This window comes from Suncus etruscus, chromosome 1, assembly GCF_024139225.1.
Source record: "Suncus etruscus isolate mSunEtr1 chromosome 1, mSunEtr1.pri.cur, whole genome shotgun sequence".
Classification (NCBI taxonomy): Eukaryota; Metazoa; Chordata; class Mammalia; order Eulipotyphla; family Soricidae; genus Suncus; species Suncus etruscus.
The window spans coordinates 128,494,198-128,500,265 of NC_064848.1; the positions used below are offsets into that span (position 1 = coordinate 128,494,198).

A 6,068-nucleotide genomic window follows, 5' to 3' on the forward strand; every position below is an offset into this window, starting at 1 on the left:
CTTGGGTGGTCTTTGGTTTTGAAGTATAATAGGTACATAATATACATGCAGTAATCAACTGACCAAGTTGGGAAAAGAATCAGGAAACCTGTGTCTTATGAGAAAATATTCCGTTATGTAGATATTACTTAAACAAATACTGTAGCTTCACTTCCTTATGCAAACACCTACCCTTATGTATACACTTTAGTTATAAAAGAACCAGTAACTGTTAATGTCAGCATTAATCAATATACATCAGATACCCTTTCCATTTTTTATAACCAACACAAAAATACAGGAAGAGTACTGCATTCATGTCTTAAAAAGTTAGTAACAGAAACCTAAAAATTACAGAAAATAAAACTGGTTGGAGTAAGATAAATCTTGGAGCACCAATTCTAATGTAGATAACCTTCATATTCATTATATTCTCATTATAATACATTTACACTACAGAAAGTATGTCCACTATTAGAATCTAAAGTTTGATTTAGAATTAGCTATAACCTCATTTTCCTGTAAACCTAAGTACAACCATGACAGGGTCAAGTTAGAAATAACTGCTTGTTTGGCTTCTGTGACTTAGCTTTGCAATAGTGCTGACAGGCCTGATACTAGGAACTGGCCTCCTGTTCAAATAACAGGAAATATCACAATGATCAGAACATTCATATAAGGCTAACAACAATGGCCAGATGGTGAGATGACATCCCCACTCTGGGCCCAACATGGCACAATGGATCTAGAGGTGAGAAATTTCCCTTAACTGGGAAGATACAACCCATCCTCGCGGTTTGTCTGATGCAACTTTTATCCTTCAACCAATCTTAGCCGTTTGGCTGATGCAAATTTGTACTAAGGAGCAATAATTTATGATACTTTTTTTTTTATTTTTGGGCCACATCCGGTGATGCTCAGGGGTTACTCCTGGCTAAGCGCTCAGAAATTGGCCCTGGTTTGGAGGGGACCATACGGGATGCCGGGGAATCAAACCGCGTCCATCCAAGGCTAGTGCAGGCAAGGCAGGCACCTTACCTCTAGCACCACCGCCCGGTCCCCCTAAGGAGCAATAATTTAAAGATAAACTACTGATGCTGGGAACTCCCTATACTGAAGCCCTAGATACCCTATAAAAATGGGCTGCGAGCCATTCTCAGGGTCCTCACTTTTTAGGAGAAGTTGGATGCCAGCATGCTGAAATAAACTTCTTGGCTTTTGCATGGCTGTACTATTTTCCTGATGGCCTTTTAATAATGGATTGCAGAATCTGGATCTAACACCCACTTCCATATTGACAATCAAAAAATATTCAACAGTAATTAAAACCTGGGTAGTGTTTGACTTCTGAAAATAATATTATTTCTTCTCCTTATAGTGCATATTTATTCCATCTATATTCATTTATCTTCTTATTATATCTATATTTGTTAAGAAGCAATGATCTTTTTCTTGAGTATGCATTCTCTCCAGTTCTTACATGTGTACATTTTGCTTCAATATACTTATTTTATTTTCTGACATACCTTAAATTCTTTCCTTCAGTTGATGCTAAGAAGCTGGACTAAGCAAGAATGGTGGATTCTGTGGGTCGAGCTAGAAATGTTGGGTGGGCCTGAGTCTGCCTAAAATATGACCCTCAGATATACCTTGCTTTTGGTTTGTTCTTATCCAGATTTGGAATGCCTTCATTTTGTTTTATTTTCAGTGCTCTCTTAGGACATTTTTTCTCTTACGATGTCAAATTCTAGAGGAAAATGTTAAAGATTTGTTTCAGTAACATGTCTTGAGAAAATAAAAAAAATGTTAAGAATGCTTTTGTATAGTAAACATATGAATAATGTTAGACAAGAAATGCACTGTATAGTAAATGTCTATACTTAGATGCCTGACTGGCTGCTAAAAGTAAACTTTCCAACAGAAAGATCCTGCATACTTATAGTTATTGATTGTCATTCGCAGAACATCCTAAAATCTCAGAAAGAAAGCTGAATAATTTTCTGTATATACTGGGACAACAGATCATAAGAGCATTGCAACCTCTTTGTGCAGGTCAGGGGAAGAATATGTTGCTAACAGTAGTCACATTGCTTATGAATACAATGGGACAAAGATATTCCATGTTATCTAAAAAAAAAAAAACAGAGAAAATTTGTAGATAACTCAAGATATAGCTTTTGTTTATATAACTTTTTCTCTCTTCCCTGTTTCCTTCAGAATGGATCCACTTTAATTGAAGTTTTATACATGTACTATGTTTCCAGGTAAACTTTAGCTCTTGATTGTATTTTCTAGTTTTATCAGAACTAATAGTTGAGAGGGAGAAATATTCTCCAACAAATTATTTTTAGTGCTCAAGACAATATCTGCTAGTATCTAGGTAGATTAATACAGACTGCCTGTAATATTCTTTCTTGGTTGAGAAAAAAAAGAATCAGACAAAAAAGTACACAAATCAAAGATTTCAGACATTGAACTACAGGCAGTTTAAATCATTGATTTCTGAAATGGGGGAAGCAAATGAAGAGAGTGAGTCTATGGGAAAAAGCTGCAGACGTGGGCCCAGAGAGATAGCACAGTGGTGTTTGCCTTGCAAGCAGCCGATCCAGGACCTAAGGTACTTGGTTCGAATCTCTGTGTCCCATATGGTCCCCCGTGCCTGCCAGGAGCTATTTCTTTGTTAAATTGTTTTTATAAGAAGTACTTTTGTACTCTATGGCCTTTTCTTTTTTTTTATTTAAACACATTGATAACATACATGATTGTGTTTGGGTTTCAGTCATGTAAAGAACACCACCCATCACCAGTGCAACATTCCTATCACCAGTGTCCCAAATCTCCCTCCTCCCAACCCAATCCCTTCCTGTACTCTAGACAGGCTTTCTATTTCCCTCGTACATTCTCATTATTAGGATAGTTCGAAACTTAGTTATTTCTCTAACTAAACTCATCCCTGTATCCCTGTTTGTGGTGAGCTTCATGAGGTCAGCTGTAACTTCCAGCTCTTTTCTCTTTTGTGTCTGAAAGTTATTATTGCAAGAATGTCTTTCATTTTTCTTAAAACCCATAGATGAGTGAGACCATTCTGCATCTTTCTCTCTCTCTTTCTGACTTATTTCACTCAGCATAATAGATTCTGTGTACATCCATGTATAGGAAAATTTCTGAGCAGACAGCCAGGAGTAACCCCTTAGCACCGCTGGGTGTGGCCCAAAAACCAAAAAAAAAAAAAAAAAAAAGAAAAAGAAAAAGCTGCAGACGTCTTGTGTCCCTAAGCAAAACCTTAGTGGGGTCAGAAAATCCTCACTGGAAGAAAACGGATACATGAGCGGACGGATATGAAATATGAAAGAATGATACCACACACAGTATGTGTGGGGTCAACTCATTTCTGGCAGAAGTGCGACCAAATTAAACTTCAGGCAAGGGAGTATATAAAGGAAAGAAGAGGAAGTCATAACATGAAAGAAATGCAATGTACATTGTTTGATTTTAGAACAAATACACATAGCTTCAGGTGGTTTGTAACCTTAGAATAGAATAGGTTTTAGTTAGGAGTTAGAGGATAAAAGGAAGGCTAATTTTCTTTCATATCAAAGAAGTTCCTGGCCCTAAGTGTCATTACTGATGTAAATTAAGAGATAGCAGGAATCTTGGTTTACTCCTGATAACAAATATTCTAACCTGAGGGAAATAGTATTCTAGCTAGGGGCTAAGACCCACTTCCTATGATCTGGTAATAGAAGGAGATAAAACTAAAGAAAGGGGGCACAGAATTAAACCTAGTAAAATAGCCTAATTCCACACTGGCAAAACCTGTTTGTAAGCAGGTATTCAAAGTGACAGGGAAAGTTTCTGAGGCAAAAAATCATTCTGCTGTGGTGCTCAAAGGCAGGGAGAGAAGACCATTGTCTTGAAGATGCCATCTTTTGACTTGGCCTTGGGAAACAAATAAACTGACAGAAAGAGATGTATTTGGCTTGGCTTTTGAGATGCAAATATATTTAGCCAGCAGAGAACTTCTAGCAGTTTTCTTTGGTACTGAAATTTCTTTATGACTGCAGGATAACTAAGGCCAAATTTCTGTAGTTGAAAAGGAGACAAAAAAAATCAAATAAAAGGAAAAGAGAAATATAATGTCACAGCCATGTCAGAAATATAGCCAGTAATCCACACAGGGGTAATGATTGACTTTTCCAATGGTCCTTTTGGCTAAAATATTTCTTGGGAGGAAAATTAGGCACTGCACCAGGAATGCCAAAAAACACATCTGTAGTGTGCCTCCCTTGATAATGGAGACATGCATGCTGCATGCCTCTACAGGAAAATATCTACAAATTAATAATATGAAAATATAATTTTTATAAATATAAAAGGCACTTACAAAGTTTAGGGAACTTAATTTTGTAGTATATGAACAAGCAAATAATATCATGATGAGTTTTTTAATAATGTCATTTCACATAAAAGAAGAACAAAAAAACGATAATTTCAAAAGTAAAACCAAAAATTTTTTTTAAAATTCAAAAGCAGTTCATGGTAATATGCTTAGAAAAATAAATAAAAAAAGGTACTCAAACAAATGGCACATGATAAAATGGTACATAATGGAAAAGAAATAATTTTCTCCTAAAATCAGAATGTGGGAACGTAATCATTTTAAACATTCTAGTCAACCTTTACTGGATGTCCTAAGCTTTACCAAAGACTTTGAGTAATTGAGAAAGAGTATATCATATTTGTAGATTTTATAAAAAATATTTTATTTTCAGATAAAATTTAGTCATCTAAAAGCAGTGAGTATCAATAAATTATAAGTAGTAAAATATCAGTTATTAAAGTTTAGCTTTATTCTAAGAAACTTATTTTCCTTTTATTTAATTTTTAAAAGGACCAGACCCATTGAAATTCAGGGACTAGGACCATCTTGGCATAAATCTAGTATATTACTAGAACAATAGCAGGCAGTGCTGGTAGAACAGTGTGATATTAGGGATTGAACTCATGGCCTCTATGCATATTCTTTACTTCTTGCATTAACTCTGTGGTCCTCAATGTTTTATATCTTTTTTTGTCCCCCAATTCACAATATAGACCAGGCAAAGGGCCTGTGTTGAGGTGTATATGGGGTGCATTTACTGTACCTCCTCTTCTGTACAGTCAGTGTAAAGAACACAGCCTGTGGTAAGAATTGGGAGGCCTTATCTTTTCTTTCTTTTCTTTTTATTGATTTTTAATATATGTGTAATATATAAAATTATATATATATATAATCCTTCACCAGTGCAACAGTCCCATGACCAATATTCCAAGTGTCCTTCGTCTCCACCCCACACTGCCCTGTACTCTAGATAGGCTTTCTACTTCCCTCATTCAGTCAGATTTTGTTATGATAGTTCTCAGTGTAATTATTTCTGTGACTGCACTAAACGATCCCTGTGGTGAGCTTCATGTCAGGAGCTGGACCCTCCAGTCCTCCTCTATTTTGTCTCTGAGAATCATTACCCAAATTTTTTTTCATTTTTCTCAAAACCCATAGATGAGGGAGACCATTCTGTGTTTATCTCTCTCCCTCTGACTTATTTCACTCAGCATAATAGATTCCATATACATCCATGTATAGGAAAATTTCATGACTTCGTCTCTTCTGATGGCTGCATATTATTCCATTGTGTATATGTACCAAAGTTTCTTTAACCATTCATCTATTGAGGGGCATCTAGGCTGTTTCCAGAGTCTGCTATTGTAAATAACAATGTTTTATAAATAATTATAAATTTATAAAAGGAAATGTTTTATAACTAATTATAAACAATAAAATATGACAATGACTTTGGACACTTAAACTTTATACAGAAAAGCAATATAGAAGATGTATGTTACCAAATTTCAGGAATAATGTATATGCTACTTGTCTGAGATGAACAAATATGTTAATAAACCTGTAAATATAAATCAGAAATAATTTTACATTTGTACAAATCTTTACAAATTAAAAAAATTTAAGATCACCCAAATGGGAAGGCCAGATAAATAGTCCAGTGGATAAGGCAATTATTTTGCACCTGACTAATCTGGATCTCATTTAT

General features: G+C 35.3%; 1 non-coding gene across 1 annotated transcript; it reads right to left on the reverse strand.

The window, feature by feature from the left end:
• Positions 1-5,048: 5,048 nt before the first annotated feature.
• LOC126031846 (small nucleolar RNA SNORA51) lies at positions 5,049-5,180 on the reverse strand. Its single transcript, XR_007503666.1, has one exon. It is a non-coding gene; the product is annotated as a small nucleolar RNA SNORA51 (small nucleolar RNA).
• Between the last annotated feature and the right edge of the window lie 888 nt (positions 5,181-6,068).